This window comes from Gadus macrocephalus, chromosome 14 (assembly GCF_031168955.1).
Source record: "Gadus macrocephalus chromosome 14, ASM3116895v1".
NCBI classification, from domain to species: Eukaryota; Metazoa; Chordata; class Actinopteri; order Gadiformes; family Gadidae; genus Gadus; species Gadus macrocephalus.
The window spans coordinates 20,165,243-20,190,734 of NC_082395.1; the positions used below are offsets into that span (position 1 = coordinate 20,165,243).

The following is a 25,492-nucleotide window of genomic DNA, read 5'->3' on the forward strand; positions in this document are numbered from 1 at the left end:
TTATTGGTCGTCAAGAAAAAAAACATAAGGGGTAACAGTGTCGTTTTTTATTGGTCGTCATGAAAAAAAACATAAGGGGTAACACTGTTGTATTTTATCGGCCGTCATGAAATTAACATAAGGGGTTCACCTGTCGATATTGATCCAATAAAACCTGTTGTTTTTCTTTGGTCGTCATGAAAAAAAACACAAGGGGTAACACTGTTGTTTTAATCAAATGAAACATGTGGGGTAACACTGTCATTTTTATCAAATGAAACATAAGGGGTAACACTGTAGTTTTTTATCGGTCGTCATGAAAAAAACCATAAGGGGTAAAACTGTCGTTTTTATCAAATGAAACATGAGGGGTGACACTGTCATTTTTCTTTGGTCGTCATGAAAAAAAACATAAGGGGTAACACTGTTGTTTTTTATTGGTCGTCATGAAAAAAAATACAAGGGGTAACACTGTTGTTTTTTATTGGTCGTCATGAAAAAAAACACAAGGGGTAACACTGTCGTTTTTTATTGGTCGTCATGAAAAAAAACATAAGGCAAGGCAAGGCAACTTTATTTATTTAGAACTTTTCATACACAAGGCAGAATCAAAGTGCTTCACATATAAACATTGTCATACAATAAAATAAAATAATAGATAAGTAAAAGAAAAACATAAGCAAAGAAATGGGTAAATCGAAAGTTAAAATAAGGGAAATAATAGAAAAATACCCATACATTTTAATGTCATGTATATCCTCTTTATTGATGATTGATCATTGTGAATTTTCATCGCCTCAGTGGTGCAGTGGAGTGTACTCTGCCTAACCCACTGGCGACCGCGGCTCAATTTCTGTGGAAAACACAATATCTTTAATTTGAAACGTAATGCTATCATGTCTATTGTATATATAACCACAGACATATTTAAATTATGAATCTCAGTGGGAAGTGGAGAGAGCTGTGAGCTAGCCCCCTGGAGACCGGGGTTCAAGTCCGGTTGTTGTCATCTGTTGGAAGACTCATATCTCTATTTCATGCAAATTATAAAGTCAAGGATAACCATTGTGTTGACTTTATTCGGTGTCTTGATGGTGCATTGATAAGTTCAGAGGTTAATACTCCAAACAGCTCAGGATCGGATCCCTGCAAAAACTTTGACAGGGGTACCACTGTTGTTTTTCATTGGTCAACATGGAAAAAACATGAGGGGTAACTCTGTCTTTTTTTATCGGCCGTCATGAAATAAACATAAGGGGTAACACTGTCGATATTCATCAAATAAAACATAGGGGGTAACACTTGTTTTTCTTTGGTCGTCATGAAAAAAACTACAATAAAAAACAACAGTGTTACCCCTTATGTTTTCTTTCATGACGACCAATAAAAAACGACAGTGTTACCCCTCATGTTTTTTTTTTACCCCCAAAAACATTGGGGGTAACACTGTTGTTTTTCTTTGGTCGTCATGAAAAAAACCACAAGGGGTAACACTGTTGTTTTTTATTGGTCGTCATGAAAAAAAACATAAGGGGTTACTCTGTTGTATTTTATCGGCCGTCATGAAATGAACATAAGGGGTTCACCTGTCGATATTGATCCAATAACACATAGGGGGTAACCCTGTTGTTTTTCTTTGGTCGTCATGAAAAAAAACACAAGGGGTAACACTGTTGTTTTAATCAAATGAAACATGTGGGGTAACACTGTCATTTTTATCAAATGAAACATAAGGGGTAACACTGTAGTTTTTTATCGGTCGTCATGAAAAAAACCATAAGGGTAAAACTGTCGTTTTTATCAAATGAAACATGAGGGGTGACACTGTCATTTTTCTTTGGTCGTCATGAAAAAAAACATAAGGGGTAACACTGTTGTTTTTTATTGGTCGTCATGAAAAAGGCAAGGCAACTTTATTTATTTAGAACTTTTCATACACAAGGCAGAATCAAAGTGCTTCACATATAAACATTGTCATACAATAAAATAAAATAATAGATAAGTAAAAGAAAAACATAAGCAAAGAAATGGGTAAATCGAAAGTTAAAATAAGGGAAATAATAGAAAAATACCCATACATTTTAATGTCATGTATATCCTCTTTATTGATGATTGATCATTGTGAATTTTCATCGCCTCAGTGGTGCAGTGGAGTGTACTCTGCCTAACCCACTGGCGACCGCGGCTCAATTTCTGTGGAAAACACAATATCTTTAATTTGAAACGTAATGCTATCATGTCTATTGTATATATAACCACAGACATATTTAAATTATGAATCTCAGTGGGAAGTTATCGGTCGTCATGAAAAAAACCATAAGGGGTAACACTGTTGTTTTTTATTGGTCGTCAAAAAAAAAAACATAAGGGGTAACACTGTCGTTTTTTATTGGTCGTCATGAAAAAAAACATGAGGGGTAACACTGTCGTTTTTTATTGGTCGTCATGAAAAAAAACATAAGGGGTAACACTGTTGTTTTTTATTGGTCGTCAAGAAAAAAAACATAAGGGGTAACTCTGTTGTATTTTATCGGCCGTCATGAAATTAACATAGGGGATAACCTGTCGATATTGATCCAATAAAACATAGGGGGTAACACTGTTGTTTTTTAATTGGTCGTCATGAAAAAAAACATTGGGGGTAACACTGTTGTTTTTCTTTGGTCGTCATGAAAAAAACCACAAGGGGTAACACTGTCGTTTTTTATTGGTCGTCATGAAAAAAAACATAAGGGGTACCTCTGTTGTATTTTATCGGCCGTCAAAAAAATTAACATAAGGGGTTAACCTGTCGATATTGATCCAATAAAACATAGGGGGTAACACTGTTGTTTTTCTTTGGTCGTCATGAAAAAAAACACAAGGGGTAACACTGTCATTTTTATCAAATGAAACATAAGTGGTAACACTTTAGTTTTTTATCGGTCGTCATGAAAAAACCCATAAGGGGTAACACTGTCGTTTTTATCAAATGAAACATGAGGGGTGACACTGTCATTTTTCTTTGGTCGTCATGAAAAAAAACATAAGGGGTAACACTGTTGTTTTTTATTGGTCGTCATGAAAAAAAACATAAGGGGTAACACTGTTGTTTTTTATTGGTCGTCAAGAAAAAAAACATGAGGGGTAACACTGTCGTTTTTTATTGGTCGTCATGAAAGAAAACATAAGGGGTAACACTGTTGTTTTTTATTGGTCGTCAAGAAAAAAAACATAAGGGGTAACTCTGTTGTATTTTATCGGCCGTCAAAAAAATTAACATAAGGGGTTAACCTGTCGATATTGATCCAATAAAACATAGGGGGTAACACTGTTGTTTTTCTTTGGTCGTCATGAAAAAAAACACAAGGGGTAACACTGTCATTTTTATCAAATGAAACATAAGTGGTAACACTTTAGTTTTTTATCGGTCGTCATGAAAAAACCCATAAGGGGTAACACTGTCGTTTTTATCAAATGAAACATGAGGGGTGACACTGTCATTTTTCTTTGGTCGTCATGAAAAAAAACATAAGGGGTAACACTGTTGTTTTTTATTGGTCGTCATGAAAAAAAACATAAGGGGTAACACTGTTGTTTTTTATTGGTCGTCAAGAAAAAAAACATGAGGGGTAACACTGTCGTTTTTTATTGGTCGTCATGAAAGAAAACATAAGGGGTAACACTGTTGTTTTTTATTGGTCGTCATGAAAAAAAACATAAGGGGTAACACTGTTGTTTTTTATTGGTCGTCAAGAAAAAAAACATAAGGGGTAACTCTGTTGTATTTTATCGGCCGTCATGAAATTAACATAGGGGATAACCTGTCGATATTGATCCAATAAAACATAGGGGGTAACACTGTTGTTTTTCTTTGGTCGTCATGAAAAAAAACACAAGGGGTAACACTGTTGTTTTAATCAATTGAAACATGTGGGGTAACACTGTCATTTTTATCAAATGAAACATAAGGGGTAACACTGTTGTTTTTTATCGGTCGTCCTGAAAAAAACCATAAGGGGTAATACTGTCGTTTTTATCAAATGAAACATGAGGGGTGACACTGTCATTTTTCTTTGGTCGTCATGAAAAAAAACATAAGGGGCAACACTGTCGTTTTTTATTGGTCGTCATGAAAAAAAACATAAGGGGTAACACTGTTGTTTTTTATTGGTCGTCATGAAAAAAAACATAAGGGGTAACACTGTCGTTTTTTATTGGTCCTCATGAAAAAAAACATAAGGGGTAACACTGTTGTTTTTCATTGGTCGTCATGAAAAAAACCACAAGGGGTAACACTGTCGTTTTTTATTGGTAGTCATGAAAAAAAACATAAGGGGTAACACTGTTTTTTATTGGTCGTCAAGAAAAAAAACATAAGGGGTAACTCTGTTGTATTTTATCGGCTGTCATGAAATTAACATAAGGGGTTCACCTGTCGATATTGATCCAATAAAACATAAGGGGTAACAATGTTGTTTTTTATTGGTCGTCAAGAAAAAAAACATAAGGGGTAACACTGTCGTTTTTTATTGGTCGTCATGAAAAAAAACATAAGGGGTAACACTGTTGTTTTTTATTGGTCGTCAAGAAAAAAAACATAAGGGGTAACTCTGTTGTATTTTATCGGCCGTCATGAAATTAACATAAGGGATAACCTGTCGATATTGATCCAATAAAACACTGTTGTTTTTCTTTGGTCGTCATGAAAAAAAACACAAGGGGTAACACTGTTGTTTTAATCAAATGAAACATGTGGGGTAACACTGTCATTTTTATCAAATGAAACATAAGGGGTAACACTGTCGTTTTTTATCGGTCGTCCTGAAAAAAACCATAAGGGGTAACACTGTCGTTTTTATCAAATGAAACATGAGGGGTGACACTGTCATTTTTCTTTGGTCGTCATGAAAAAAAACATAAGGGGTAACACTGTTGTTTTTTATTGGTCGTCATGAAAAAAAACATAAGGGGTAACACTGTTGTTTATTATTGGTCGTCAAGAAAAAAAACATAAGGGGTAACACCGTCGTTTTTTATTGGTCGTCATGAAAAAAAACATAAGGGGTAACACTGTTGTTTTTTATTGGTCGTCAAGAAAAAAAACATAAGGGGTAACTCTGTTGTATTTTATCGGCCGTCATGAAATTAACATAAGGGGTTCACCTGTCGATATTGATCCAATAAAACATAGGGGGTAACACTGTTTTTTTTCTTTGGTCGTCATGAAAAAAAACACAAGGGGTAACACTGTTGTTTTAATCAAATGAAAGGTGTGGGGTAACACTGTCATTTTTATCAAATGAAACATAAGGGGTAACACTGTAGTTTTTTATCGGTCGTCATGAAAACAACCATAAGGGGTAACACTGTCGTTTTTATCAAATGAAACATGAGGGGTGACACTGTCATTTTTCTTTGGTCGTCATGAAAAAAAACATAAGGGGTAACACTGTTGTTTTTTATTGGTCGTCATGAAAAAAAACATAAGGGGTAACACTGTTGTTTTTTATTGGTCGTCAAGAAAAAAAACATAAGGGGTAACACCGTCGTTTTTTATTGGTCGTCATGAAAAAAAACATAAGGGGTAACACTGTTGTTTTTTATTGGTCGTCAAGAAAAAAAACATAAGGGGTAACTCTGTTGTATTTTATCGGCCGTCATGAAATTAACATAAGGGGTTCACCTGTCGATATTGATCCAATAAAACATAGGGGGTAACACTGTTGTATTTTATCGGCCGTCATGAAATTAACATAAGGGGTTCACCTGTCGATATTGATCCAATAAAACATAGGGGGTAACACTGTAGTTTTTTATCGGTCGTCATGAAAACAACCATAAGGGGTAACACTGTCGTTTTTATCAAATGAAACATGAGGGGTGACACTGTCATTTTTCTTTGGTCGTCATGAAAAAATACATAAGGGGTAACACTGTTGTTTTTTATTGGTCGTCATGAAAAAAAACATAAGGGGTAACACTGTTGTTTTTTATTGGTCGTCAAGAAAAAAAACATAAGGGGTAACACCGTCGTTTTTTATTGGTCGTCATGAAAAAAAACATAAGGGGTAACACTGTTGTTTTTTATTGGTCGTCAAGAAAAAAAACATAAGGGGTAACTCTGTTGTATTTTATCGGCCGTCATGAAATTAACATAAGGGGTTCACCTGTCGATATTGATCCAATAAAACATAGGGGGTAACACTGTTTTTTTTCTTTGGTCGTCATGAAAAAAAACACAAGGGGTAACACTGTTGTTTTAATCAAATGAAAGGTGTGGGGTAACACTGTCGTTTTTATCAAATGAAACATGAGGGGTGACATTGTCATTTTTCTTTGGTCGTCATGAAAAAAAACATAAGGGGTAACACTGTTGTTTTTTATTGGTTGTCATGAAAAAAAACATAAGGGGTAACACTGTTGTTTTTTATTGGTCGTCAAGAAAAAAAACACAAGGGGTAACACTGTCGTTTTTTATTGGTCCTCATGAAAAAAAACATAAGGGGTAACACTGTTGTTTTTTATTGGTCGTCATGAAAAAAAACATTGTGGGTAACACTGTTGTTTTTCATTGGTCGTCATGAAAAAAACCACAAGGGGTAACACTGTCGTTTTTTATTGGTAGTCATGAAAAAAAACATAAGGGGTAACACTGTTTTTTATTGGTCGTCATGAAAAAAAACATAAGGGGTTACTCTGTTGTATTTTATCGGCCGTCATGAAATTAACATAAGGGGTTCACCTGTCGATATTGATCCAATAAAACATAGGGGGTAGCACTGTTGTTTTTCTTTGGTCGTCATGAAAAAAACCACAAGGGGTAACACTGTTGTTTTAATCAAATGAAACATGTGGGGTAACACTGTCATTTTTATCAAATGAAACATAAGGGGTAACACTGCTGTTTTTTATTGGTCGTCATGAAAAAAACATAAGGGGTAACACTGTTGTTTTTTATTGGTCGTCATGAAAAAAAACATAAGGGGTAACACTGTTGTTTTTTATTGGTCGTCAAGAAAAAAAACATAAGGGTTGTATTTTATCCGCCGTCATGAAAAAAAACACAAGGGGTAACACTGTTGTTTTTTATCGGTCGTCATGAAAAAAAAATAAGGGGTAACACTGTCGTTTTTTCTCGGTCGTCATTAAAAAAAAACATAAGGGGTAACACTGTCGTTTTTTATTGGTCGTCATGAAAAAAAACACAAGGGGTAACATTGTTGTTTTAATCAAATGAAACATGTGGGGCAACACTGTCATTTTTATCAAATGAAACATAAGGGGTAACACTGTAGTTTTTTATCGGTCGTCATGAAAAAAACCATAAGGGGTGACACTGTTGTTTTTTATTGGTCGTCATAAGAAAAAACATTGGGGGTAACACTGTTGTTTTTCATTGGTCGTCATGAAAAAAACCACAAGGGGTAACACTGTCGTTTTTTATTGGTCGTCATGAAAAAAACCACAAGGGGCAACACTGTCGTTTTTTATTGGTCGTCATGAAAAAAAACATAAGGGGTAACACTGTTGTTTTTTATTGGTCGTCATGAAAAAAAACATAAGGGGTAACACTGTTGTTTTTTATTGGTCGTCAAGAAAAAAAACATAAGGGGTAACTCTGTTGTATTTTATCGGCCGTCATGAAATTAACATAAGGGGTTCACCTGTCGATATTGATCCAATAAAACATAAGGGGTAACAATGTTGTTTTTTATTGGTCGTCAAGAAAAAAAACATAAGGGGTAACACTGTCGTTTTTTATTGGTCGTCATGAAAAAAAACATAAGGGGTAACACTGATGTTTTTTATTGGTCGTCAAGAAAAAAAACATAAGGGGTAACTCTGTTGTATTTTATCGGCCGTCATGAAATTAACATAAGGGATAACCTGTCGCTATTGATCCAATAAAACACTGTTGTTTTTCTTTGGTCGTCATGAAAAAAAACACAAGGGGTAACACTGTTGTTTTTTATCGGTCGTCATGAAAAAAACCATAAGGGGTAACACGGTCGTTTTTATCAAATGAAACATGAGGGGTGACACTGTCATTTTTCTTTGGTCGTCATGAAAAAAAACATAAGGGGTAACACTGTTGTTTTTTATTGGTCGTCATGAAAAAAAACATAAGGGGTAACACTGTTGTTTTTTATTGGTCGTCAAGAAAAAAAACATAAGGGGTAACACTGTCGTTTTTTATTGGTCGTCAAGAAAAAAAACATAAGCGGTAACTCTGTTGTATTTTATCGGCCGTCATGAAATTAACATAAGGGATAACCTGTCGATATTGATCCAATAAAACATAGGGGGAAACACTGTTGTTTTTCTTTGGTCGTCATGAAAAAAACACAAGGGGTAACACTGTTGTTTTAATCAAATGAAACATGTGGGGTAACACTGTCATTTTTATCAAATGAAACATAAGGGGTAACACTGTAGTTTTTTATCGGTCGTCATGAAAAAAACCATAAGGGGTAACACTGTCGTTTTTATCAAATGAAACATGAGGGGTGACACAGTCATTTTTCTTTGGTCGTCATGAAAAAAAACATAGGGGGTAACACTGTTGTTTTTTATTGGTCGTCATGAAAAAAAACATAAGGGGTAACACTGTTGTTTTTTATTGGTCGTCAAGAAAAAAAACATAAGGGCTAACACTGTCGTTTTTTATTGGTCGTCATGAAAAAAAACACAAGGGGTAACACTGTTGTTTTAATCAAATGAAACATGTGGGGTAACACTGTCATTTTTATCAAATGAAACATAAGGGGTAACACTGTAGTTTTTTATCGGTCGTTTTGAAAAAAACTATAAGGGGTAACACTGTCGTTTTTATCAAATGAAACATGGGGGGTGACACTGTCATTTTTCTTTGGTCGTCATGAAAAAAAACATAAGGGGTAACACTGTTGTTTTTTATTGGTCGTCATGAAAAAAAACATAAGGGGTAACATTGTTGTTTTTTATTGGTCGTCATGAAAAAAAACATAAGGGGTAACACTGTTGTTTTTAATTGGTCGTCATGAAAAAAAACATTGGGGTTAACACTGTTGTTTTTCTTTGGTCGTCATGAAAAAAACACAAGGGGTAACACTGTTGTTTTAATCAAATGAAACATGTGGGGTAACACTGTCATTTTTATCAAATGAAACATAAGGGGTAACACTGTCGTTTTTTATCGGTCGTCATGAAAAAAACCATAAGGGGTAACACTGTAGTTTTTATCAAATGAAACATGAGGGGTGACACAGTCATTTTTCTTTGGTCGTCATGAAAAAAAACATAAGGGGTAACGCTATTGTTTTTTATTGGTCGTCATGAAAAAAAACATAAGGGGTAACACTGTTGTTTTTTATTGGTCGTCATGAAAAAAAACACAAGGGGTAACACTGTCGTTTTTTATTGGTCGTCATGAAAAAAACCACAAGGGGTAACACTGTCGTTTTTTATTGGTCGTCAAGAAAAAAAACATAAGGGGTAACACTGTCGTTTTTTATTGGTCGTCATGAAAAAAAACATAAGGGGTAACACTGTTGTTTTTTATTGGTCGACATGAAAAAAAACATAAGGGGTAACACTGTTGTTTTTTATTGGTCGTCAAGAAAAAAAACACAAGGGGTAACACTGTCGTTTTTTATTGGTCGTCATGAAAAAAAACATAAGGGGTAACACTGTTGTTTTAATCAAATTAAACATGTGGGGTAACACTGTCATTTTTATCAAATGAAACATAAGGGGTAACACTGTTGTTTTTTATTGGTCGTCATGAAAAAAAACATAAGGGGTAACACTGTTGTTTTTTTCAAATGAAACATGTGGGGTAACACTGTCATTTTTATCAAATGAAACATAAGGGGTAACACTGTTGTTTTTTATTGGTTGTCATGAAAAAAAACATAAGGGGTAACACTGTTGTTTTTTATTGGTCGTCAAGAAAAAAAACATAAGGGGTAACACTGTCGTTTTTTATTGGTCGTCATGAAAAAAAACATAAGGGGTAACACTGTTGTTTTTTATTGGTCGTCATGAAAAAAACCACAAGGGGTAACACAGTCGTTTTTTATTGGTCGCCATGAAAAAAAACATAAGGGGTAACACTGTTGTTTTTTATTGGTCGTCATGAAAAAAACCACAAGGGGTAACACTGTCGTTTTTTATTGGTCGTCATGAAAAAAAACATAAGGGGTAACACTGTTGTTTTTTATTGGTCGTCATGAAAAAAAACATTAGGGGTAACACTGTTGTTTTTTATTGGTCGTCAAGAAAAAAAACACAAGGGGTAACACTGTCGTTTTTTATTGGTCGTCATGAAAAAAAACATAAGGGGTAACACTGTTGTTTTAATCAAATAAAACATGTGGGGTAACACTGTCATTTTTATCAAATGAAACATAAGGGGTAACACTGTTGTTTTTTATTGGTCGTCATGAAAAAAAACATAAGGGGTAACACTGTTGTTTTTTTCAAATGAAACATGTGGGGTAACACTGTCATTTTTATCAAATGAAACATAAGGGGTAACACTGTTGTTTTTTATTGGTCGTCATGAAAAAAAACATAAGGGGTAACACTGTTGTTTTTTTCAAATGAAACATGTGGGGTAACACTGTCATTTTTATCAAATGAAACATAAGGGGTAACACTGTTGTTTTTTATTGGTCGTCATGAAAAAAAACATAAGGGGTAACACTGTTGTTTTTTATTGGTCGTCAAGAAAAAAAACACAAGGGGTAACACTGTCGTTTTTTATTGGTCGTCATGAAAAAAAACATAAGGGGTAACACTGTTGTTTTAATCAAATAAAACATGTGGGGTAACACTGTCATTTTTATCAAATGAAACATAAGGGGTAACACTGTTGTTTTTTATTGGTCGTCATGAAAAAAAACATAAGGGGTAACACTGTTGTTTTTTTCAAATGAAACATGTGGGGTAACACTGTCATTTTTATCAAATGAAACATAAGGGGTAACACTGTTGTTTTTTATTGGTCGTCATGAAAAAAAACATAAGGGGTAACACTGTTGTTTTTTATTGGTCGTCAAGAAAAAAAACACAAGGGGTAACACTGTCGTTTTTTATTGGTCGTCATGAAAAAAAACATAAGGGGTAACACTGTTGTTTTAATCAAATAAAACATGTGGGGTAACACTGTCATTTTTATCAAATGAAACATAAGGGGTAACACTGTTGTTTTTTATTGGTCGTCATGAAAAAAAACATAAGGGGTAACACTGTTGTTTTTTTCAAATGAAACATGTGGGGTAACACTGTCATTTTTATCAAATGAAACATAAGGGGTAACACTGTTGTTTTTTATTGGTCGTCATGAAAAAAAACATAAGGGGTAACACTGTTGTTTTTTATCGGTCGTCAAGAAAAAAAACATAAGGGGTAACACTGTCGTTTTTTATTGGTCGTCATGAAAAAAAACATAAGGGGTAACACTGTTTTTTTTTATTGGTCGTCATGAAAAAAAACACAAGGGGTAACACTGTTGTTTTAATCAAATTAAACATGTGGGGTAACACTGTAATTTTTATCAAATGAAACATAAGGGGTAACACTGTAGTTTTTTATCGGTCTTCTTGAAAAAAACCATAAGGGGTAACACTGTCGTTTTTATCAAATGAAAAATGAGGGGTGACACTGTCATTTTTCTTTGGTCGTCATGAAAAAAAAAACATAAGGGGTAACACTGTTGTTTTTTATTGGTCGTCATGAAAAAAAACACGAGGGGTAACACTGTTGTTTTATATTGGTCGTCATGAAAAAAAACATAAGGGGTAACACTGTTGTTTTTTATTGGTCGTCATGAAAAAAAACATAAGGGGTAACACTGTTGTTTTTTATTGGTCGTCAAGAAAAAAAACACAAGGGGTAACACTGTCGTTTTTTATTGGTCGTCATGAAAAAAAACATAAGGGGTAACACTGTTGTTTTAATCAAATAAAACATGTGGGGTAACACTGTCATTTTTATCAAATGAAACATAAGGGGTAACACTGTTGTTTTTTATTGGTCGTCATGAAAAAAAACATAAGGGGTAACACTGTTGTTTTTTTCAAATGAAACATGTGGGGTAACACTGTCATTTTTATCAAATGAAACATAAGGGGTAACACTGTTGTTTTTTATTGGTCGTCATGAAAAAAAACATAAGGGGTAACACTGTTGTTTTTTATTGGTCGTCAAGAAAAAAAACACAAGGGGTAACACTGTCGTTTTTTATTGGTCGTCATGAAAAAAAACATAAGGGGTAACACTGTTGTTTTAATCAAATAAAACATGTGGGGTAACACTGTCATTTTTATCAAATGAAACATAAGGGGTAACACTGTTGTTTTTTATTGGTCGTCATGAAAAAAAACATAAGGGGTAACACTGTTGTTTTTTTCAAATGAAACATGTGGGGTAACACTGTCATTTTTATCAAATGAAACATAAGGGGTAACACTGTTGTTTTTTATTGGTCGTCATGAAAAAAAACATAAGGGGTAACACTGTTGTTTTTTATTGGTCGTCAAGAAAAAAAACACAAGGGGTAACACTGTTGTTTTAATCAAATAAAACATGTGGGGTAACACTGTCATTTTTATCAAATGAAACATAAGGGGTAACACTGTTGTTTTTTATTGGTCGTCATGAAAAAAAACATAAGGTGTAACACTGTTGTTTTTTTCAAATGAAACATGTGGGGTAACACTGTCATTTTTATCAAATGAAACATAAGGGGTAACACTGTTTTTTATTGGTCGTCATGAAAAAAAACATAAGGGGTAACACTGTTGTTTTTTATTGGTCGTCAAGAAAAAAAACATAAGGGGTAACACTGTCGTTTTTTATTGGTCATCATGAAAAAAAACATAAGGGGTAACACTGTTTTTTTTTATTGGTCGTCATGAAAAAAAACACAAGGGGTAACACTGTTGTTTTAATCAAATTAAACATGTGGGGTAACACTGTCGTTTTTATCAAATGAAAAATGAGGGGTGACACTGTCATTTTTCTTTGGTCGTCATGAAAAAAAAAACATAAGGGGTAACACTGTTGTTTTTTATTGGTCGTCATGAAAAAAAACATGAGGGGTAACACTGTTGTTTTATATTGGTCGTCATGAAAAAAAACATAAGGGGTAACACTGTTGTTTTTAATTGGTCGTCATGAAAAAAAACATTGGGGTTAACACTGTTGTTTTTCTTTGGTCGTCATGAAAAAAACCACAAGGGGTAACACTGTCGTTTTTTATTGGTCCTCATGAAAAAAAACATAAGGGGTAACACTGTTGTTTTTTATTGGTCGTCATGAAAAAAACCACAAGGGGTAACACAGTCGTTTTTTATTGGTCGTCATGAAAAAAACCACAAGGGGTTACACTGTTGTTTTTTATTGGTCGTCATGAAAAAAAACATAAGGGGTAACACTGTTGTTTTTTATTGGTCGTCAAGAAAAAAAACACAAGGGGTAACACTGTCGTTTTTTATTGGTCGTCATGAAAAAAAAACATAAGGGGTAACACTGTTGTTTTAATCAAATGAAACATGTGGGGTAACACTGTCATTTTTATCAAATGAAACATAAGGGGTAACACTGTTGTTTTTTATTGGTCGTCATGAAAAAAAACATAAGGGGTAACACTGTTGTTTTTTATTGGTCGTCAAGAAAAGAAACATAAGGGGTACCTCTGTTGTATTTTATCGTCCGTCATGAAAAAAAACACAAGGGGTAACACTGTTGTTTTTTATCGGTCGTCATGGAAAAAAAATAAGGGGTAACACTGTTGTTTTTTATTGGTCGTCAAGAAAAAAAACATAAGGGGTAACACTGTCGTTTTTTATTGGTCGTCATGAAAAAAAACATAAGGGGTAACACTGTTTTTTTTTATTGGTCGTCATGAAAAAAAACACAAGGGGTAACACTGTTGTTTTAATCAAATTAAACATGTGGGGTAACACTGTCGTTTTTATCAAATGAAAAATGAGGGGTGACACTGTCATTTTTCTTTGGTCGTCATGAAAAAAAAAACATAAGGGGTAACACTGTTGTTTTTTATTGGTCGTCATGAAAAAAAACATGAGGGGTAACACTGTTGTTTTATATTGGTCGTCATGAAAAAAAACATAAGGGGTAACACTGTTGTTTTTAATTGGTCGTCATGAAAAAAAACATTGGGGTTAACACTGTTTTTCTTTGGTCGTCATGAAAAAAACCACAAGGGGTAACACTGTCGTTTTTTATTGGTCCTCATGAAAAAAAACATAAGGGGTAACACTGTTGTTTTTTATTGGTCGTCATGAAAAAAACCACAAGGGGTAACACAGTCGTTTTTTATTGGTCGTCATGAAAAAAACCACAAGGGGTTACACTGTTGTTTTTTATTGGTCGTCATGAAAAAAAACATAAGGGGTAACACTGTTGTTTTTTATTGGTCGTCAAGAAAAAAAACACAAGGGGTAACACTGTCGTTTTTTATTGGTCGTCATGAAAAAAAAACATAAGGGGTAACACTGTTGTTTTAATCAAATGAAACATGTGGGGTAACACTGTCATTTTTATCAAATGAAACATAAGGGGTAACACTGTTGTTTTTTATTGGTCGTCATGAAAAAAAACATAAGGGGTAACACTGTTGTTTTTTATTGGTCGTCAAGAAAAGAAACATAAGGGGTACCTCTGTTGTATTTTATCGTCCGTCATGAAAAAAAACACAAGGGGTAACACTGTTGTTTTTTATCGGTCGTCATGGAAAAAAAATAAGGGGTAACACTGTCGTTTTTTATCGGTCGTCATGAAAAAAAATAAATAAGGGGTAACACTGTCGTTTTTTATTGGTCGTCATGAAAAAAATGACAAGGGGTAACACTATTGTTTTAATCAAATGAAACATGTGGGGTAACACTGTCATTTTTATCAAATGAAACATAAGGGGTAACACTGTAGTTTTTTATCGGTCGTCATGAAAAAAACCACAAGGGGTAACACTGTCGTTTTTTATTGGTCCTCATGAAAAATAACCTAAGGGATAACACTGTTGTTTTTTATTGGTCGTCATGAAAAAAAATTGGGGGTAACACTGTTGTTTTTCATTGGTCGTCATGAAAAAAACCACAGGGGATAACACTGTCGTTTTTTATTGGTCGTCATGAAAAAAAACATAAGGGGTAACACTTGTATTTCATTGGTCGTCAAGAAAAAAAACATAAGGGGTAACACTTGTATTTCATTGGTCGTCAAGAAAAAAAACATAAGGGGTAACTCTGTGGTATTTTATCGGCCGTCATGAAATTAACATAAGGGATTACCTGTCGATATTGATCCAATAAAACATAGGGGGTAACACTTGTTTTTCTTTGGTCGTCATGAAAAAAACACAAGGGGTAACACTGTTGTTTTAATCAAATGAAAAATGTGGGGTAACACTGTCGTTTTTATCAAATGAAACATGAGGGGTGACAGTCATTTTTCTTTGGTCGTCATGAAAAAAAACATAAGGGGTAACACTGTCGTTTTTATCAAATAAAACGTAAAGGGTAACACTATAGAATAGAATAGAAACACACACGCACACACACCAATCAGATGGATCCGACCGGGATTTCCGTTGCGATGGGCTTCCTCCATCAGCGACTTATACAATAAATATAGCTTATCATCGCTCTCTTGTCCTCTTCCCGACTCTCACTGTCTCACAAAGGAGCTGAGCTCACCTGAGGTCTATTTGTAGTGCTAAGGCTCACACTGATTGGTTTTCAATTAGCTTAATTTTTTCTTTTTCACGTGTGTGAGTCTGTTCTTTTCAAATTTTAGTTAGGTTTATAATTTAAAAAGTTGTGTTTTGCCCATTGTTGCAGGAGAATTCATTTTTGAACAAAGTGTCTTATGTAAAAAACAGTTATGCTTTGGGCATAGCAACCATGTTTAGTGTTTAAGCATTAGGCAAAAATCTGTAAATAAATTGTGTAAATTATATTTGCGTTGTGGCATTTGTTTAAATATTACTAGACAAAAATATAAAAATCTGTAAATGACACAAAAGGCAAAGTTACAACACCAATAATCCCATCTACAGTAATACACAGGACTTTTTGAATAGGATTTAAGTGCATATTCTCCTCTCAAAGTGCACCAGATTCATGCATTCCAATGTAAAGAGTACAAAAGAAATTCGGCCGGGGGGCCATGCCCCCGGACACCCCTAGAGGGATCGGGGACCACACCACCGCTGCTGAAAAAAATCCTGCGGGAAACACTGAACCGACAACGGAAACTCTGCTATAAACCGGCCTAACTTTCACCGTCAACACCGAACCCCTTCTTCTTCGCACGGCTGTCAACTTCTGGAACATTCGCTAGTTAGATTTTCTCAAACAGCAGTTTCAAGTACGGGTAGCATAGAATTAACGTTAGCCAAGTGGGGGCTCCATGATTGCTAAATCTAACGAGAGGTAAAATTGCCATTAAGGAAGGAAAGCATAGTGTGCTTTGCGACCGTGCTTCGCAGTATGCCTTGCGAAACACCTCGTGATTGGTCGATGAAAAGCTACCAGGAACGCCTGGGCGTTCTTGTGTCATGACGGAAACGCCCAAGCTTGCAATAGTATCTGTCTGCGTCCTGCAAGACGGAGGCGTAACTTGTACTAGGAGTCGTAACTTGTAGTCGGAGGAGGCGTAACTTGTAGTCGGAGGCGTAACTTGTAGTCGGAGGCGTGTCTAGTACTTTTCTAAATCGCGGAAGTGATCTGTGTGTAGCAGTGGTCCGCGGGTACATAAATGACCGCAACTCGGACCTCAAATATTAGGCCTTATATAAAAATAATCCACCCGACCCGCTCATTTAAAAATATGCTCTTGATTATCTTAATCATAGCCTCACTTGAAACCGACATCCCTGAGTCATATGCATTTAAGAAAAGAAGCCTATTACAATTTTACAATGACATGTAATGCATATAGCAGTTTAACGTGGGGAACCTGCTTAAATTTAGCCTACTTAATACCTTTATACCTTTAACAAAAAGACTGGAGATTAATAATTCAAAGAATTAAAGACAGCAGATTAATAATTCAAAGAATTTTAGTGAGTACATATTGTTATTGATCGCATGCTGCATGTTTTCAAGGTCCTGCATGAGATAGAAAACAATTAATTAAAATAAATATTACTGATAGAAACAAGACAAGAACAATGTCACTAACAGGAGGATAGTTATGAGAAAGCCTTCATGTTATAGCGTTCACATTACAAGCCCTAATTTTATATATATTTGCCGGTCTTCAATACATGGATTTCTCAGGTACGTCATCACTGTTGCACTGTGCAAATTCGGGGCAGAAAGAAGCAAGCAACATCTACTAGCCTGTACAGTATAGAGTATTTTGTGACTGTTCAGTGTGCATCTCAAACGTGTGCATCGAACTAACTTCACCGAGGTGGCGAAAGCTGGGGTTTCTTCCAACGTTAAAACAGTAGGCCTAAGCGTTCGAACATTTCGTAAAGAATGTTACAGTATCACAACCACAAGTAGTCTGCCCTAGTTCTAGAGTTCATTAAGGTTGTAAAAACAAAAACAATCATTCTTGTTAATCCACTTCTTTTTACTTACCGACATGAATATCTGAAGATCTGACTTCAAGGAAGATCTCGTGTGAACCGAGATTTACAAGGCTTTTTTTTACCGCGAAAAGAGAAGATCTCGCGTGGACCGCGATTTAGAAAAGTTACGCCTCCTAGTACAAGTTACGCCCACTACAAGTTACGCCTCCGTCCTGCAGGACGCAGACAGACCCTGCTCCAAGCCTGCAGCTGGAGCTTTCTCGAAAAAAAACCTGAAAGTCGATGATTCAAATCATCAGTCGTACTTCAACTGTAGAAGTAACATGACTAAATCAATTTCAACCGTTTATCTTTGTGCAAACCATTTAACAAATCTACACGCTTGTATCTTCAATAATATCTAAACAGAATTTCGATATCTCAACTCAGAACTGAAGGACGAGTTACCTGCCCCCTGGTGCTTGGACTGATTACCTTGTACAGTTTGCTGGTAACCAAATGCACTGGGAAGAGAATAGCTTCTGCCCCTTGCACCCCCAGGCATCCCTTCTTGTTCCCATCTAATAGCCTCAGAACGGACCTCTATCAAGGTGGCGGTAGGGTGGCCCCGGACAAACTGCTTTAGTTCTCTGCGAAGGGAACAATCAAACACATGTTCAACAAATTGATCTCTCAACAACACCTCCCTATTTAGAGAACCATGAGGGGATTTTTGTACCACCTTCTCCATCAAACACATTAATGCATGCGAGAACTCTTGTAACGTTTCATCATCTTGTTGCTTCTTGGAAAAGAAGTCTTCCTGCAGAGACACATATGATTTTGTACACCCAAAGAGTTATTTTAATATAAGCAGAACCTTATCTGGATCTGCCCTTTCTTCTGGGGACCGATATTTAATTTCTTCTCTTGCTTCTCCCTCCAGGTGATCATAGATGAAGAGCGCTTGGTCCGCTGGAGACAGGTGACGAGCTCGTACTCAGGCGTGGACCTCTTCAATCCACTCCCCAATGATTAGTCCTGTCCTGCCCCGAAAGAGTGGGCATTTCCGGTCTCTGGGGAAATGAATCAGTCTTCAGTTACTGTAGGAGCTGAAGAGAGTCCAGGAGCTGAGGGAATTGCTGAGGAGGTGTTGGGCCAAGGCAGGTGAGCCTCTCGCTCTTGACGCATGTGTTGATTCTCCGCTTGCAGCTGAGTGACCAAGTCCCTTAATTGGGCGACCTCCTCCGCCATGAGGAAACTGTCCGTGCCAGGAACTGCCCGGCACCTGCTGCTGTTTTGTAGAAATAATAAACCTTAACAAACTACGTACAAATCAATTGGTTTGTGTAAAAAAATGAAAACTACAAGTCTCTGCCTGAAAGTAATCCTGCCGACAACGCCAAGATGTGGCGGAGCTCAGTGCAACAGTCAATATTAACGAGGGGAGGGGGAAATAACTAAAGAGGGAGCGACAACGCCACCTGGGGAATTACACCCCAGGAAATATAGAACAAAGAAAGTTAAACTATGATATTACAGAAATAATAAGGACACAGGTTCAAGAACTAAAGAGGCAGAGACAATAACTATATTAACCGTTTCTTTTATTACAATAACTAAATAAAGAAAACGGGAGCAAAACCAAACCAAACCAAACTGCAAAACAGGGGTTAAGTAACCCAGCAAACCAAAGGTCAAACAATGAAACAGAAAAGGGAAAATAACACAAAAGCAAACTTAACCAAAGCAACCAAAACAAAATAGCAAACGGAACCAAAACAAAACAAAACAGCTAACCAGAACAACTAAAACCATACAAAACAGCAGCAGTGGATCCTAAAAACAAGAGACACTACTTAATAAAAGTTCAAATGGGAACTCACAACTATTAGAAAGCGGGGACCCTACTCACCACCCTAGGAGGCAACCAACAGAGGCTGAATTCAGCCATCTTGGCCATTTTATCTGCACCTGGGTGCAGGGGGAGGAGCTTAGATGGGGTTGCATTCGCAACCCCTACTGAGGTTCACCACAATATCATTTACAATTCCTTCAGAATCACAGTTTTAGTTTCATACCGCTTCGTTTTCAGCTGTTTTCATTGAAGACGTCAGCCCATTCTGATACACCTACTTCTAGACATCGTAACTCATTCATTTTTCAACCGTTTGCCATCGTTCAAACCATTAAACAAATATACACACTTGTATCTTCAATACTATCTAAACGGAATTTTGAGAGCATTTATACTTTTTTCAGAATCACAGTTTTAGTTTCAAACCGGTGTTGTGTCGAGATCTGTTTCCCCGTCGAGATGTGTTCCCCCTAGTCCCCGCCCCCGTCCGAAATTACCCGAAAAGGCCCTCTGTTCCATAGGAAAGGAGGCTCACACATCTTTCAAATTCATACTGCTGACTTATTTCCCCACAAGAGATAAGTGCTGTGATTTTCAGGCTGATATCATTCAATTTGACCATTTAGAACAGGGGGAACGCATCCTGACAGCTTGGAATATTACTGTCAGATACTGTTCCCCCTCTGTTCCATAGGAAAGGAGGCTCACACATCTTTCAAATTCATACTGCTGACTTATTTCCCCACAACAGATAAGTGCTGTGATTTTCAGGCTGATATCATTCAATTTGACCATTTAGAACAGGGGGAACGCATCCTGACAGTCATTATCTGGGACTAGGGGAAATACATCTCGACGGGAAAACAGATCTCGACACAACACCGGCATCGTTTTCAGTTGCTTATAATAATTTAGGTCACCATAGCAACGCCGGTAAACAAACCCCGCCGAATAGTCGAATCTCTGGACTGAAAAGGCAGATCTGATTCGACTCAGAATATTCAGAGTCGGGGACCCTGAATGAATCTGTGTAAACTGGCCGTTTACACAGATTAAGATGGTCAAATGTATTTAAAAAAGGTTAACCTCAAACATGCTTAGATAAAGTTGTTAAATTGTGTTAAGAAATGTGTTTAAAAACGCACAAAGATCTTGTAATGTTTCAGAAATATGTTTAAAATGTTTAAAAAATAGGTTTCAAATGTTTCAAAAATATGTTTCAAATGTTTTAAAATTATGATAAGAGATGTTTAAAATGGGTAAAATAATTAAAATAGCTTTCAAAACACAGGTATTTAGAACTTTTTTTTTTTTGGGGGGGGGGGGGCTCAGCTGAAATTTTTTCTCTGAGGGGGGGCTCACTCTCTCACACTTTGAAAACCCCTGAACTAGATCAATGCCCCACCTTGTCTCAAAGCTTTCTTCTGTCTGGCATATGCAGTGTTAAAAGGATGGTGTACGTTCATAATGCCATGAGTGCCATGTGATGTAAGTGAAAGCACAGTATTCCCACAGACATAGAGGGATGGAAAGTGGGTCACAGCCTACAGAGATTCATGGCTTGTACCATGCATTGATGTGGAAATAAGTCTGTAACATTAGCCTGGCCAGCCAAGACTACACAACCAACAGTTACAGTTCCTAGAATAGCATGCTGCATTTACATAGATTGATGAGGAAAGATGTTGTTCTCTTGAGGGAGAGAAAGCAATCTGGATCCCAAATCTGACTACTGTGATGCAATGTGCAATGTTACATGAAGGAGTTCGTAATAATCGTCCTCACCATTATTTCTGTGCACTATTTTAGTCTGTATTGCATGTTTTATAACTGCAACTCATTACCACCACCCATGGGGCAACTCTCAGCGAGGACCAATTCATTGGGGCTGCTGCCGAGCCGAGGAGACCCCACGATGAGAGGGCTCCAGTGGCTGGTTTTGATGGCATCGACAGACCTTATGGGGGTAGGAATAATGATTAAGCTAGCTAGTCATGATGATGTTAGGTTGTCCCATGTTCCCCTAGTCGTGTATTGGCAGAGTTATATCAACACAAAATGGACATTTGGAAAACATTTACAACTTAAACATTCCTTGGTTGAATGTAAAGAGATGGGGCATGATGATTCAGGATTTATTTCTTTGTGTCTTTCCGCCTGTATGTATAAGTGTGTCTATCGATCCATATCCATATATATATATATATATATATATATATATATATATATATATATATATATATATATATATATGTATACATATACACATGTCGATTTATTATCATATATACAATTGAATTATACCTTCAGCTTATGAAATGCAAATGGACGAAGGGCTTCATATATTTTAATAATAACACATTATTCATTGATTCTGTGGCTGACTTTTAATGATCCCAAACGACACAATGGATCATAGTTCATCAATTATGTAATGATTTGCCTGCAGCCTCATGCACACAGCACACGGCTAACAGATAGCGGATAGCAACCCTAGACACAGCGTGCAGTATGTCGGGTCAGGGGTGTAAGGGCAGCTGGTCGCTCGCCAGTGGAGCACTCTAACCTGGCCCTTATTGGCACACAGCATGGGAACTCTGACACACATACACGCACATACCGACACACACACACACACACACACACACACACAGACACACACACACACACTCAAAGACACATGACAACACATTTAAATTTGCAGACGACACCATGGTGGTAGGCAGGATCTCAAGCAACAACGAGGCTGCCTACAGGACAGAGGTAGAGAACCTGGTGAGCTGGAGCCGAGAGAACAACCTGATCCTCAACGCAGCAAAAACAAAGGAGATGATCCTGGACTTCAGGAGGAAGACGAAGCCCTTCGTCCATCACCCCATCACCATCGACGGCCAGACAGTGGAGGTTGTGCAGAACATCAGGTACCTCGGGGTCAACATCAGCCATGACCTGGCTTGGACCGTCAACACCACCGCGACGGCCAAGAAAGGACTTCAAAGGCTTTACTTCCTGAGGTGCTTGAAGAGGGCATGTCTCCCACAAAAGCTGCTGGTGAGCTTCTACAGGTCAGCCATCGAGTCAGTTCTCAAATACTGCATCACCGCATGGTACTCTGGCTGCACCACAGATGATAGGAAAGCTCTCCAGCGCATCATTAAGACGGCTGAGAGGATCACCGGCACCCAGCTCCCCAGACTGGAGGACATCTACCAAACCCGCTGTACTCTGAGGGTTATGGGCATCCTCAGAGACAGCACAAACCCTGGACACTGCCTCTTCACTCTCATGCCCTCAGGAAGACGATACAGGACACTGCCCGCCCGCACTACAAGACTGCAGGACAGTTTCTATCATGGAGCTGTGACACTGCTAAACTCCACTCCCACTCTATTGCCACACTGATACTCCCCATCTCATCTCATACACACATGATTGCACTATTGCACTTCAGGACTTGGACTTTTTAAAACATTTTATTTATATACGTATTTTATATATGTGTGTGTATATATATATGTATATATATATGTATGTATGTTTGTGTATGTGTGTATATATATATATAAATTTATATATTGCTGATACTGATTTATTTATTTCTTTATTTATTAATTTATTTTATTTATAGAACTGTGCAACTGGAGGAGGACTGCTCCATACAAAATTTCGTTGTCTTGTACAATGACAATAAAGATTATTCTATTCTATTCTATTCTATTCTACATGCACTTACACCCAAACACACGCACACACACACACACTCAAAGAAACACGCATACAAACACTCAGACAAGCACCCACACAATCAAAGACACACACACACACACGCTCACACACTTCTTTAACCCAATGCTGTGTAAACATTCCCAATGGTGGGCTCAGGTTTATGGATGGGTCAACTCATTACTGGCCCTAATGTAAGGCCAATGAACAGGAAGCCACTGACTAATCTGTCATCTCGAGCAGTGGAACCCAAAGCAACAATAAACCAAATCATTCAACGTTTGGACAGCAGAGAACGTGGCATACCGGTCAATTTAAAAGGAAATCCAACAATGGTTGAAAATAAATGCAATACCAAGAGACACATTTCAATGTCCAGCTGTCATCTCAGCCCCTGCTTGTGGGCCGGCCCATGTCTAATGTGACCCCAGCATAGCGCCTCTGTTGTAGGCTGTTAGCAGCAGAGAAACAGGTTGGACCCTGGGAAGGTTGAGGTGGATCACTACCCTGAGCTATCGTTACATCCCCAGCTCAGCTCCCCTGCTCCTTTAGGAAGTGTTGTGAGAGAGCTTACTGGGAAAAATAAAAAACAAAAGTGTCAAGACTTCCTACCTGTGACAACCTCGGATAATGCAGCAGATGACGTTCTGATGATGTTCAGAGTTCACCTGCACTCTGCATAGCCTCCTCCCTTACCCCCACCATCCCTTCTCCTCCCTTACTCTCCTAAAAACAACCCTCCTACGTCCTGGCACTTAATGTATACACATATTGTACGTTAAAAATAGCACTTCATAAATGTAGTACTGAATAGGATTGTGTAGCTTCTTATCCTAGCTATCTTTGTCGTTTACTGGGAATGGGTTAACCTAACGAAGTGTTTGGCACTTGTTTCGATGTTACATGTACATCCTTGCTGTAACTGACAGCGATATATTGTTGTCTCTTTTACTTCAGACAAATGTAAGTTTAAGCAGGTCGCTCAGGATGTAATGTCATGCCTGCTGGTCTCCTCAGACACACCCTGTCCATAGACAGCCCCCCTCTGTGCGGCCGTCTCCAATCAGAAGTGCGTAGGTTTGATTGGCATGCTTTAGCTGACTGGTTGACATTGACAGAATGTCACACGGGGAAGTTCCATTGTTTCCAGGGATCATTTACATGCTCACATACGCAGAGGACGGAAACAATGTAAAGACACACACACACTATTTTCTGCCGTTCATTGTTTTTTCATTTGTTTGCCTTTGAGTTGGTCTTGTTGTGGAACTGTGTCTTAATTCAATATTTATATGCTGAATGATTGTGTTATTCGATTGCTTTATTTTATTCATCCACCTGTTAATTAATTCATCGGCTCCCCTGTTTATTCACGGTTTTATTCAGCGGTGCTCGGGTGACCGTGACACGAGATGACAAGAGAGACATCATAAAAGGCTGAATGAAATGTAAGGTGACGTCCTACATTCCTATCCATTATGATTTCAGATCATTAATAACATGAAGCTGAGGTGACGTCCGACATGCCCTTCCATTATGATGTCGGAACGCGGGCCTTTCCCACTCGGTTTCCCATGTGCCCCCCAAGGACAACGTTTACGAGGGACATAAAAAGATGGCGGACCGAGATAAAACAATGTTTCTGGTAAAGGGCTTTTAGTGTACAAGGGGAAGTTGGGGAAAGTGTTATTGTGGAGCGACTCAAGATCAGGGTCCAAATAGTGTTTTGAATTGTTTATTTGGGTGGTTGCAGAGAAACTGTTCAGCAATCTTACAATAGGAATAAATTGAAAGGTGGAGAGTCCATAGGTAGGGGGGGGTCTCCAAGATAGAGGTCAGAGGTCAGATGAACCAACGCTATGTAGCTATAGTCATAGTTCTGCTGTGTAGGATATAATTGCTATCATGCCCCCCAATTCATTCCTTTAATGCTAAGGGTAAAGTGGGCAAGTATTCATGATCGAGATAGTACGGTGGCGTGCTAGTTATAAACTAGGGATGGGAATAACTACAAATTTTCATGGTTGAATATTCGGTGGGTGGTATGAACGAATAATCGATTATTCTTGTGTGCCGACATTCACAAAAGGCAGCCATGGATAATCGGCAAGAAATCATTTGCAAAATAGTACTTCATAACCATACTTTAAACGCAAATAAACAACTACCTGCTAAGTAGTTCCAGTTAAATTGTCTGTTCAGCCCTCAAAACGATAGCTGGTAAATTGTGAAAAATGCTTTTAACTGTAATCCGAAAATGCAGTTATATGCTATAGTCCCTAAGTATCTGTGGTGTAAAGGCTGAATCGCGACGGTCTATACTTTTAACATAAAGTGTGCGTATTTATAATTTGAAATTAGTCCCAGCCTTTATACCACAGGGTCTATAGCATATAACCGCGTTTCCTGATTACAGTTTA

General features: G+C 37.3%; 1 long non-coding RNA gene across 1 annotated transcript; it reads right to left on the bottom strand.

Moving 5' to 3' along the window:
- Positions 1 to 19,081: 19,081 nt before the first annotated feature.
- On the bottom strand, positions 19,082 to 19,452 carry LOC132472151 (uncharacterized). Its single transcript, XR_009529026.1, has 2 exons — positions 19,407 to 19,452; positions 19,082 to 19,330 (listed from the first exon to the last, which is right to left on the bottom strand). It is a non-coding gene; the product is annotated as an uncharacterized LOC132472151 (long non-coding RNA).
- Between the last annotated feature and the right edge of the window lie 6,040 nt (positions 19,453 to 25,492).